The sequence below is a fragment of the Dermacentor andersoni genome, chromosome 3 (genome assembly GCF_023375885.2).
Source record: "Dermacentor andersoni chromosome 3, qqDerAnde1_hic_scaffold, whole genome shotgun sequence".
Classification (NCBI taxonomy): domain Eukaryota; kingdom Metazoa; phylum Arthropoda; class Arachnida; order Ixodida; family Ixodidae; genus Dermacentor; species Dermacentor andersoni.
Genome location: NC_092816.1, coordinates 194884745 through 194897886, shown reverse-complemented (window position 1 = coordinate 194897886; position 13142 = coordinate 194884745). Strand labels below are relative to the sequence as shown.

Sequence of the window (13142 nt, the reverse complement as noted above, 5' to 3'; positions counted from 1 at the left end):
GCCCGCGGGCAACTTCTGTGGTCTTGGTGAAGAAAAGAGACGGAACCCTGCGTTTCTGCGTCAAGTATCGTTGACTGAAAAAGGTCACGAAGAAGCACGTATACCCCCTGCTACGGATAGACGATGCTTTGGATCGGCTTTGCAACGCTAAATACTTCTCGTCGATGGCTCTCCAGACTGGCTACCGGCAAATAGATGTCGACGAGAGAGATTAATAAAAGGGGCCTTCATCAAACCAAACGGCCTCTATGAGTTCAAGGCCACGCCATTCGGACTGTGCTCGGCGTCTGCGATGTCCCAGCGTGTCATTGACACGAGGTTAGCAGAATTCAAGTAGCACGCCTTTCTTGTTAACTTCGATGACACCGTCGTCTTCGCCGGAAACTTTGACGATCACTTTACGCGGTTTGCGACAATACTAGAGGCCATCAAGTCATCAGGGCTCACTATGAAGCCAGAAAGGGCCGCTTCGCTTAAGATGAGCTTCTGTTCCTAGGCCACGTCATCAGCAAATCTGGAGTCCACCATGACCCGCGGATGGCAGCTGCTATCGCAAAGTTCCAGCAGCCCATTGGCAAGAAGGAACTGCGTACATTCCTTGGCATGTTTGCCTGCTACAGGCGCTTTCTCAAGAAATTTTCGCGAACAGCTGAGCCACTGGCACATCGAACTAAGGGCGATGTCGAGTTCAAATGAAAAACGCCGCAGGCTGACGGAGTGCAAGAACTCAAACGACGCATACAGTCGCCACATTTACTGGCTCACTTCGACGAAGACGACGATACACAGAAATTCGCGCTGAGGCCATTAGCCTAGGCCTTGGTGCCGTTCTAGTTCAAAGGAAAGGCGCACTTTGGCGGGTTATAGCTTACGCTAGCTGGTCGCTGTCAAAAAATGGAAGGCAATTATTCTAAGACCGAAAAGGAAAGCCTAGCCATCACTTTGGCTGCAGCGAAATTCCGCCCTTACCTATATGGCAGGCCATTCAAAGTTGTCAACAACCCTCGCGCGTTGTGTTGGCTAGCGAATTTAAAGGACACTTCAGGACGCCTGTTCGGTAGAGCGTTGGACTGCAAGAATATGACATGACTGTAACGTACAAGTCCTAACGAAAACACTCTGCTGCTGATTACCTACCACGTGCCCCCATTGACCCGCCTCCGCAAGATGACAAGGATGACAATGCCTTCGTTGAAATAATAAGCGTGGAAGACTTCGCTGAACATTAACAAGCAGACCAGGAGCTGAAAAGCCTCGACGAGTATTCAGAAGGGAACACCGACGTTGTGTCTAGGGCATTTAAGCAAGCATTTTCTTTGTTTTCTTTTGAAAACAACCTACTCGTAAAGAAGAACTTCTTACCAGTCCGCGCCCACTAGTTCCTTGTTGGTCCTTCAGCAGCTTCCAGAAGTACTGCACGCCCCTACACGACGATATGACCGCTGAGCACCTCGGATTTCCCCGAACGCTATTGAGGATACAGCAAAGGTATTACTAGCCGCGCCTGACAGCCGATGTCGCTCGTTACGTCAAGGCATGCTGACACTGTCAGCGACGCAAAACACCACCAACAAGGCGAGCGGGTTTACTACAGCCGATCGAGGTTCCTTGCTGACCATCTCAGCCGGTCGGGATGGATTTGTTGGGGCCCCTTGCGATGTCAACATCCAGAAATAGGTGGATCGTCGTGGCGACATACTACCTGAACAGCTTCGCCGAAACGAAAGCTCTGCCGAAAGGTAGCGCAGTCGCAGTGGCGAATTTCTTGGTCAAGAGCATCCTGCTGCGACATGTCGCCTCAAAAGTCCTTATCACATAGAGAGCAACGGCCTTTACAGCAGAGCTCACTCAAGCCATTCTGAAATACAGCCAGACAAACCACAGGAGGACAACTGCCTACCACCGCAGATAGATGGTCTGACGGAGCTCCTGAACAAGACTCTCGCCGACATGCTAGCAATGTATGTCGACGTCGGACACAAGATGTGGGACGCTGTCTTTGCGTATGCAGCCTTCGCTTATAACACGGTAGTGCAAGAAACAACTTCAATGACACAGAAAGAACCCAACGATGACCCTCGAGGCCATGCTGCCGCACGCCACCGACGAATAGAATCTCGACGTCGTCGCTCGCCTATCGACAGGATGCCGAAGAAGCCTGACAGCCCGCATGCCTGCGCATCAAGAATCAGCAGAGGACCCATAGCCGGCACTAAATCTTCGACGACGATACGCTGAATTCGCTCCTGGCGACGGTGTTTGGCTTTGCACCCCGATACGACGACGAGGACTTCGATGCTTTTACACCATTATTTCGGACCTTACAAGATCGTCGGACGCATTGACACTGTCGACTATGAGGTCGTGCCATACGGCAGTTCGCTATCACAGCGGCGGCACTCACGACCTGAAATAGTCGATGTTGTGCGACCTGAGCTGTTGTACCGGTGAGAACGAACTTTGACACTTTGCGTAGCGGTACTTGGACTTTCTTACTTTAGACTTTGTTTCTTTGTTGTTTTGTTACTTTTGTTTATTATGTATACCTTTGTTTTTCGCTCTATAAACCATCGGAACGATGGTTTATAGAGCGAAAAACTACGTTCATTGCGTTTATTCGCAGATGACATAAGCGTATCCTCATCTGATAAATCTATTGCGCTTTTTACTTCAATGTAAAATATAGCATTGAGTAACATTATTAACTGCTGCAGCAACAATTATTTAGTTCTTAGTCCCCTAACAACTAAATTTACTTTTATTACTTTAGTTAGCTTTTATTTTTTTAAAAGTTAACTTTTATTCATGAACTGAAGTTTCCACTTCATCCAACTCCCGTTTGCAACACTGTTACTTTTCTTGGCATATATCTTGACCCTAACCTTACATTTCTCTGTCACTTCCAACATCTCAAGCAGAATGCGTTTGGCATCCGTGCATTAATCAAATCTCGCCTTTTATTTTTCTCGTGCGGCCATGCTAGCGTTATATTTTGCTTTCTTTCATAGTCACATTAATTACGGTAATATTTCACGGGGCAACACGTACGCTTGTCATTTATCAATTCAGCATATCCAAAATTAGCCAGTGTGCATTATCACTTTTAGCTCTATGCAATTTCATTCCTCTGTGTTACTTCGCGTGCAGACCATCTTGCCTGTTAAAATTTGTCCCAGTTTAGCATACCCGTCCTTTTGCACAAGTTGCCTCATAATGAAGTTACGTTTCCGTTCATTGCAGCGGACCTTCTGCAGAATAAAAATGTAACCAGATTTCCGGATAACAATCATTTCTCGTTACCCGTGGCTTATACCAACTACGGTAAAAAAATCTGTGTCCGCTGCAATTTCTTTTTGGAATAAATTACCATCAACTACAAAACCCTGTACTGCTCGTGAAATCTTTCAAAATTACCCTGAGTATATTTAAATGCGATAACTGTACTACGATCCTGGCGGTGTATCTTTGACCTCTCTCTCACATGCCAGTTCTTGTGTTTCCTTAGTGTTTTGCCCCGACTTTCCTTTAAGACATGCTATTTCGTGTTTGGCGGATTTTAAATGAAATGTACAATAAAGTATTTATTCTGCCGATGCTATTTGATAATACCGCTCATTTGCTGTGTATAGATATCACCATCAATGTTGTTATTATTAACCGAGGGTCCCACTCCAGTTGTTTCACTTTGGGACCATCGTGTGTATATATTGACACGTGTACTTATCTTTATCGGGCGACCACGTTTCGCCGCTTAACAACTGTAATCGCACACCGCGGGACGCGCCTGCATGTATCCGACGTTTCTGGAAAGTTATCGATGCTTCTACCCGGCTGTCTGTTGTCGCCGAACCTCGCGTTATCTTATTCATCGCTTGACGCGAATTGTGTAGAACTTTGTAGTAGGCATGCGGGTCCCAACGATTAGTCTGGAACATTCGTTGACTGCTGTATAAAAGCCGATGCGCTAGACCCGCTGATCAGATTTTCGACGATCGCCGACCGTGTTCGCCGCTATCGTTGTGCTATAAGCGTAGCCTGTTTTTGTGGGCACAGGTTCGCCCAATAAAAGTTAGTTTTGTCTTTCACAGTATTTGCTACTGTGTTCTTCAACGTCACCACCACGTGACATCTGGTGGAGGTGCTTTTCGTTCATGTACCGGACGCCCCCGACAAGCCGTGATCCAAGCCCGGACCGCAAAGAGAACACCAACGTAGTCCCGGAGCATCGAGCAAGCCGCCGTCTTCAACAGCTGCCACCGGAGCATGGAATTCTACCTGAGAAGACCAAGAAGACTGTGGCCAAGGCAACCCCAATGGCAGCCCCAGCGTCCCCCATCGTGCTGCAGCAGCTCAGGGAACCTCCGACGTTCCGCGGATCAACATTCGAGGACCCGGAAACCTGGCTCGAAACGTATGAGAGGGTCGCTGCGTGTAACAGTTGGGACAGCGACGACAAGCTGCGGCACGTCTATTTCGCACTGGAAGACGCCGCCAGGACGTGGTTCGAGAATCGAGAAGCCACCTTGACGACGTGGGACCCGTTCCGAAGCGGCTTCCTCCAAACATTTACGAGCGTCGTGCGAAAAGAGCGAGCCCAAGCTCTACTGGAGACCAGAGCGCAGCTGCCGAATGAGACGATCGCGATCTTCACTGAGGAAATGACCCGTCTGTTCCGCCACGCCGACCCGGAAATGTCAGAGGAAAAGAAAGTCCGCCTACTGATGCGTGGTGTAAAGGAGGAACTTTTCGCCGGAATGGTAAGAAGCCCACCGAAGACCGTCGACGAGTTTCTTCGTGAGGCGACGAACATCGAGAAGACACTGGAATTGCGGAACCAGCAATTTGACCGACGCACCAAGCCAACAAGCTACGCCGGCATTCAATCAGTGGCCACCGACGACCTGCGCGAGACCATCCGGGCAGTCGTACGAGAGGAGCTTCAGAAGATCTTCCCTTCATCGCAACCTCAAGTGGCCTCAATCGCCGAAGTTGTCAAACAAGAAGTTCAGCGATCGGTCGGAGTTCCCGAGGTACAATCACAATCATCGCAGCCCCAGCCAGGAGCGATGACCTACGCCGCCGTCGCCCACCGTCAAGGTCCCCCTCCACGACCGCGCCAGGGCCCTGTAACGCCGCAATACCGTCGTCCGCTGCCGCCGCCAGCACGCCCACCCGTCGCCCAGCGCACCTACGCGAGGAAGACGGACATTTGGCGAGCCCCCGACCACCGCCCGCTCTGCTACCACTGCGGCGAAGCCGGCCATGTGTACCGCCGATGCCCATACCGCGACCTGGGATTGCGAGGCTTCGCCGTCAACGCACAGCGCCCGAGGGAAGGTGAACGCCCTCGTGACATCGCCGACTACCTCGCCGCCACTCAGTGGAACCCTCGACGACCGTCCCGTTCGCCGTCACCAGGCCGCTACCTGTCGCCGCAGCGCCGACCGTACACCGGCCCAGCGCGGGGCCGCTCTGCGAGCCCATATCCGGAAAACTAAAAGCAGCAACGGATGGAGGTGCGGTTGCTGTTCGTCGAACTGACGAAGATCCTCCGCCGCCGACGAAGACGACAAAGAAACCATCCCGACGACCTAATGACGACACGCCGCCGTCCCGACGAAGTCAGGAAGCCAAGGCTACACCGATGAAAGACGACTTGACGACGCGACGTTCCAACTTCAGTTCAACACGACGCCGCCGTGATCCGACGCCAAGACCTAACTGTAACGCAAGACAAAGAACCACCGACTTCGACGTGCTTCTCGACGGCCACGCAGTCACCGCCTTAGTAGACACAGGAGCCGATTACTCCGTCATGAGTGGACCCATCGCCGCCCAGTTGAGGAAAGTTAAGACTACATGGGAAGGCCCTCAAATTCGGACCGCTGGCGGACACCTGATTACGCCGACTGGGATCTGCACGGCAAGAATTACCGTTCATGACCGGACTTACCCTGCCACCTTCGTTGTCCTCCAACAGTGTTCACGAGACGTCATTCTCGGCATGGACTTCCTGAATCAACATGGCGCAGTCATCGACCTGAAGTCGAAATCGATAACGCTGTCACAAGATCAAGCGATACCGCCGGAGAGCTGTCGTAGTCACCACGCCTTGAGTGTGCTCGAAGATCAAGTGAGCATCCCGCCGCGCTCCAGCATTATTATTTCCGTCGGCACTGAAACACCCGCTGACGTAGAAGGTGTCATCGAGGGCGACCAACATCTACTGCTCGACCGTGAAATTTGCGTCGCAAGAGGGATCGCTCGACTCCACGGAGGGCAAGTGGAAGTTATGCTAACCAACTTCAGCCAAGAGTTCAAGCACATAAACAAGGGCACGACAATCGCATACATCGAGGAAATTGTGGAAACCAGCAATGCCTTTGTCCTCTCGGATTCAGCCGCACCTACCCCGATGAGCATTGTCCCCGAACCAGACTTCGACGTAAATCCAAGTCTTCCTATGAGTAAGCAGCAACAGATCAGAAGTCTTCTCCGACGATACAAAGACTGCTTTTCGACGTCATCGAGGATTCGACAAACACCAGTTGCAAAACATCGCATAATAACCGAAGAGAGCGCTCGACCACTCCGCCAGAGCCCTTACCGAGTTTCGACGCGAGAACGTGAAGCTATTAGGCAACAAGTCGACGAAATGCTGCGCGACGACTTCATCCAGCCGTCGAAAAGCCCGTGGGCCTCTCCTGTAGTCCTGGTGAAGAAAAAGGACGGAACCCTGCGCTTCTGTGTCGATTATCGTCGACTGAACAAGATCACGAAGAAGGATGTGTACCCCCTTCCACGGATAGACGACGCATTGGATCGGCTCTGCAACGCTAAATATTTCTCGTCGATGGACCTCAAGTCTGGCTACTGGCAAATAGAAGTCGACGAGAGAGATCGCGAAAAGACTGCCTTCATCACGCCAGACGGCCTCTACGAGTTCAAGGTCATGCCATTCGGACTGTGCTCGGCGCCTGCAACGTTTCAGCGCGTCATGGACACGGTGTTAGCCGTACTGAAGTGGCAGACGTGCCTTGTTTACCTGGATGACGTCGTTGTCTTCGCCGGAAATTTCGACGATCACCTTAGGCGGCTTGCGACAGTGTTAGAAGCTATCAAGTCATCAGGGCTCACTCTGAAGCCGGAAAAGTGCCGCTTCGCTTACGATGAGCTTTTGTTCCTAGGCCACGTGATCAGCAAACCAGGAGTACGCCCCGGCCCACAGAAGACAGCTGCCATCGCAAGGTTCCCGCAGCCAACCGACAAGAAGGCAGTGCGCAGATTCCTTGGCATATGTGCCTACTATAGGCGCTTCGTCAAGGACTTTTCACGCATCGCCGAGCCGCTAACACATCTGACCAAATGTGATGTCGCGTTCAGGTGGGAAACGCCGCAGGCCAAGGCATTTCAAGAACTCAAACGATGCATGCAGTCGCCGCCGGTACTTGCACACTTCGACGAGGACGCCGATACCGAAATCCACACTGACGCCAGTAGCCTAGGCCTCGGTGCCGTCCTAGTCCAGAGGAAAGAAGGACTTGAAAGGGTGATATCGTATGCTTGCCGGTCGCTGTCAAAAGCGGAAAGCAACTATTCTACGACTGAAAAGGAATGTCTCGCCATCATTTGGGCTACAGCTAAATTCCGCCCTTACCTCTATGGCAGGCCATTCAAAGTCGTCAGTGTCCATCACGCATTGTGTTGGCTAGCTAACTTAAAGGACCCTTCAGGACGGCTCGCGAGGTGGAGCCTCAGACTACAAGAATATGACGTTACGGTAATATACAAGTCCGGAAGAAAACACTCCGACGCCGACTGCTTATCGCGCGCCCCCATCGATCCCCCGCCGCAAGACGAAGAGGACGACGACGCCTTCCTTGGGATAATAAGCGCGGAAGACTTCACTAAACAGCAACGAGCAGACCCGGAGCTAAAAGGCCTCGTCGAGTATTTGGAAGGGAACACCGACGCTGTCCCTAGGGCATTTAAGCGCGCGTTGTCTTCGTTCACGCTACAAAACAACCTGCTCGTGAAGAAGAACTTCTCACCAGTCCGCGCCAGCTACCTTCTTGTTGTACCGTCAGCGCTGCGTCCAGAAATACTGCACGCCCTACACGACGATCCAACCGCTGGGCACCTCGGATTCTCTCGCACGCTGTCGAGAATACACGAAAGGTATTACTGGCCGCGTCTGACCGCCGACGTCGCCCGTTACGTCAAGACATGCCGAGACTGCCAATGACGCAAGACACCACCGACAAGGCCAGCAGGATTACTACAGCCGATCGAACCTCCTCGACGACCATTCCAGCAGATTGGGATGGATTTGTTGGGGCCGTTTCCGATATCAACATCCGGGAATAAGTGGATCGTCGTGGCGACGGACTATCTCACCCGCTTTGCTGAAACTAAAGCTCTACCAAAAGGCAGCGCAGCCGAAATGGCGAAATTTTTCGTCGAGAACATCCTGCTGCGACATGGTGCCCCAGAAGTCCTCATCACCGACAGAGGAACGGCTTTTACAGCAGAGCTCACCCTAGCCATTCTGCAGTACAGCCATACAAGCCACAGGAGGACAACTGCCTACCATCCGCAGACGAATGGTCTCACGGAGCGGCTGAACAAGACCCTCGCCGACATGCTAGCAATGTACGTCGACGTCGAGCACAAGACGTGGGACGCGGTTCTGCCGTACGTAACCTTTGCGTACAACACGGCGGTGCCAGAAACAACACAGATCACGCCGTTTAAGCTGGTTTACGGCAGGAATCCGACGACGACGCTTGACGCCATGCTGCCGCACGTAACTGACGAAGAGAATGTTGACGTCGCTAGCTATCTCCAGCGCGCCGAAGAAGCTCGACAGCTCGCCCGCCTGCGAATCAAGAGCCAGCAGAGGACCGACAGCCGACACTACAACCTCCGACGACGCTTCATCGAGTACCAGTCTGGCGACCGTGTTTGGGTATGGACCCCGATACGCTGACGAGGACTCAGTGAGAAACTACTCCGACGCTATTTCGGACCCTACAAGGTCATCCGACTTATTGGCGCTCTGGACTATGAGGTCGTGCCAGACGGCATTTCGCATTCACAGCGGCGCCGCGCACGATCTGAAGTGGTCCACGTGGTGCGCCTTAAACCCTTTTTCGGACGCTGACGAACTTCGTCATTTTTGTTCTTTTCTTTGCTACGAGTGCTTTTCTTTATTACTTTCGTTTGTTTGCAGCATCGGGTCGATGCTTTTTAAGTGGGGGGTATTGACACGTGTGCTTATCTTTATCGGGCGACCACGTTTCGCCGCTTAACAACTCTAATCGCACAGCGCGGGACGCGCCTGCATGTATCCGACGTTTCTGGAAAGTTATCGATGCTTCTACCCGGCTGTCTGTTGTCGCCGAACCTCGCGTTATCAGATTTCATCGCTTGACGCGAATTGTGTAGAACTTTGTAGAAGGCATGCGGGTCCCAACGATTAGTCTGGAACATTCGATGACTGCTGTATAAAAGCCGACGCGCTAGACCCGCTGATCAGATTTTCGACGATCGCCGACCGTGTTCGCCGCTATCGTTGTGCTATAAGCGTAGCCTGTTTTTGTGGGCACAGGTTCGCCCAATAAAAGTTAGTTTTGTCTTTCACAGTATTTGCTACTGTGTTCTTCAACGTCAGCACCACGTGACAATATGTGATGTAACCACTTTTTATTGAACCAATCAATTTGACTCTGAATCAGAAAGTGGGGGAAATTAGTAGCATTAGAAAATGAAGCACACATACAACTTCTCACAAGTTTACTAATTCACCTAATTAATCCCTTTACAGCACCTTTTGCAATTTACAATGTGTAACTATTCAGTTTGAGCAAATGAGAGCAAGGTAAAAGCAGGAGCCAATGTTTCGACAACTGGACTTGTCTTTTTCAAAACTAGATATGTCGCCTTGAATAAAGACAAGTCCACTTGTCGAAACGTTGGGTCCCGATTTTCCTTTGTTCTCGTTTCACTCATCGCATTCAACTTCTCTTTGCCTCCTTCCCCCATTTTTCTTTCAAGAACTGGTGAGTTTGGAAATGTGTATCCACTTGAAATGAATTTCGAAGATGACACCTGTTTAGGGATATTTCCCTCAACATGGAAAGGAATACATGGGCGTTTTAGTTATTTTTCTGCTTCAATGCATAAAACAGCGTTTTCTTAAAACTTAAAGTAACACAACAGCGAATTTCTATGACTTGTCTGATGACGCATATCTCGAAACTAGTGCCATTCTGGAAAGTCATTCTAAATGCACGCCTCTTAAGTTCAACGGTTACAATTAATAAATTGTTATATGTACGGTGCCTAATTAATTAGGAAGTTAATTAGGTATTATTTATTTGTGGAACATGCGTTTTCGTTTCTTGTGCAAGCAATGTCTGGTTCTCTGAGTAATCGAGCCCAAGGACTATAAGTATGTTATCTGCAACATCCGATTAAAAATTTCTTGCAACTCAAAAATGATCATCCCATATTCCAGTATCTGGCGTGGGCTCATGCCAATAGAGCCATGGTTATCGTGTCACTGGCTAATTAATAATGCAAGCAATTACCTTTTTTCAGTTTTCTTCATTTCTGTCACGCCGATCTGCTTGTGCATTGGTTAATTATGCACCTATTTAGACATTTATATATTTAATTTGCTATTTATGTGTATTTTCGGGAATGTGTTTTACTTAATTGCCAAACAGACATTGATCTGTCAGTATCGAACTTTGTTATGTGGTCAAGCTACAGGCACTTTGTACTTCGCAACACTATTTGAGAAGTTTTTGATATTCCCGAGCTACGAATAATTGCACATTTATCCAAGTGTTTGGGTAACAATAAACACTTCACCAAGAAAAACAATTTTGTCCGCATCAAGTTCGCACTGTTGATTTCGTGAAGGAGCATTGACATTGCTGTATTAAGCTACTTGAAAAACTGGCATAACAGTTGTGCTAGCGGCTTTCCAATGTGCCTATCTATGGGCATGGTTTTGACGCCAGGGTGACCCAGGCCAGCAGTAGAGAAGTGCCTGTATTTAATTTTGCTCCTGTCCTCTCACATGAAACGAGTAAATCAACATGACATCAACGGTAATGCTATGGGACACAACGTACCTTGGCAGCTTCTTAAGAGCGAAGTGCAGTTTGGAACACTACTCAACATACACTAGGGCCATATTTCATTGACCGAACAACATCCTTTCAATATTGACTTTCAACACAGGTTTAGAACTATTGGAATTTCTTTCGATATGAACGTTCGACAATGATTCAATGGGCCTTCAATCTTGAAGTTGAACACGTTTACAACAATGCATCAGTGGGCTTCAAAATTGTCATTACAGATGGTTTCAACGCTAAACCTGCACCTACTCCAATTCTACTCTACTCGGTGATGTTTCCATGAAATGTCGAGGGTGAGTGATCACTACATTTTGACAATTTCATCAATAATTTATCAACAAACGCTCTATGTATTTGCAATTTAATCTGTCACGTTGACAACCAATTATTTTGATTAACTTGTCAACTAACATTTTTGTAACAGCGCACTTACCCCTGACGAGGAAGCTTGAACCAAATCACTTGATGGGCCTGAAAAACAGAGCACGCTACACGCGACGTCTGCTCGAAGCAATAGGGATGAAGTACTCTCTCAATATTCACGCGAGGCTAACCTATATAGGATGATTATTTCCGGGTTTAATGCTCCTTCGCAGGTGGCACTGCACTCGCAACTACCATATGCGGATAAAGTGCATAAGTGGAAATAAAAAGGAAATGTTCGACACTCGACAAAAACTTCCTAAAGCTACGTAGGCAGAGCCTCTGTACGTGCGTTACTACTTGAAGTGCCGTATTTACGTGTTAATAACGCGAACACGAATATAACACGAGGACAGACTTTTGGCATCCCTCAAGTACAATACAGAGACATCTTACAGTTATAAAACAATGCAGTGCCGCAACTAAACTGGAAACGACGTATGGCAGCGCATTACCATAGAGTGCTTTATTCATCGCTGCTGTGAACTGCCGTCGCAAAATTAAGTCGAAGGACGAGTTCTCATGTTTCTGTAATTAGCGGCAAGCACAGTGTCGTCCCCTGTGCCACCCATGAAAGTTAACGAACAGGCAGCAATTCACGGATTGAGCGACTTCGAAGACCACTCGCTTGACACGTCGCCACAACGGCGTTGGTCGTGTTGCTCAAACTTACGAATAATACGCCCTGACCGCATCTATACAGCACTAATAGAGTTGTAAATTAGGAGAAGAAAGGGTGTGCGATATGTAAAGTAGCCACTTCCCCCCCCCCCCTTGCGCCAAGATTTCTGTAGTTTGAATTGCTAGAACAAATAGAAAGGCAACAACGTGCTACAATAACTGCGTTAACAACCCGAATATATCGCGAGAGTTGAGCTGAGGCCGGGCATATAAAAAATCAAAACTCACGTTATATCAATGCAAATTCGATAGTGCCAACGGTTCGCTGGTGCTTTAGGTTTCACCCGCATGCTAAGCACACGACCTTATTTTTCTTGTGAATGTTTTTATGTGTCGGCGTCTACGGGCAGCCGGGTTTCTGGCACAGGCCAAGCACACTGTGGTCGCACAGCGAAAGGAACGCTGTCTGCCGTATAACATTGACCAGCCGGGCGCCACAGGCGAAACTTTGCAAACGTTATGGCAAAGTTTCGTTCGCACCTGATACATGGACTCCAATCAGCTTACAAAATGTTCCTCGTAGTTGAAGCAACTACCTACGCCATGCCGCGTTCCTCTCGTCCGTGCCTTGTGTGTTTAGTGTGCAGCCCACGAATCCCTCCCTGCAGTGTGCATGTGTCCCATGAGCTGTCCCACGAGAATGGGCTGCAGCCAAAGGCTGCAGCCCATTCCAGCGAGTAGACGCAGCCGGTTACACGCAGTTTTCTTTGTTTCTCCATTATCTTTCTTATTTACCTGTATCTGCGATAGAAACCCCAATGTGCTTCCCTGACGTTGCATTGTGAATGTGTAATTTTCCGTCTTGTTTGCTTTCTTCAATGAGTGCCCTTTTAAATATGTTCTTGTTGGATAGTAAGAATATCTGTAATGTGGTTGAATCATTCC

The 13142-nt window shown here is 49.2% G+C and overlaps 1 protein-coding gene across 1 annotated transcript in view; it reads right to left on the bottom strand.

Annotated features, from left to right (window-relative positions):
* LOC129382926 (uncharacterized) overlaps positions 1-11662 on the bottom strand; it is a 69563-nt gene extending 57901 nt beyond the window's left edge. The window contains exon 1 of the mRNA XM_055067144.2: positions 11587-11662. The gene's annotated coding sequence lies outside the window, so the exon portion shown is untranslated. The remainder of the gene's footprint in view (positions 1-11586) is intronic.
* Positions 11663-13142: the final 1480 nt, after the last annotated feature.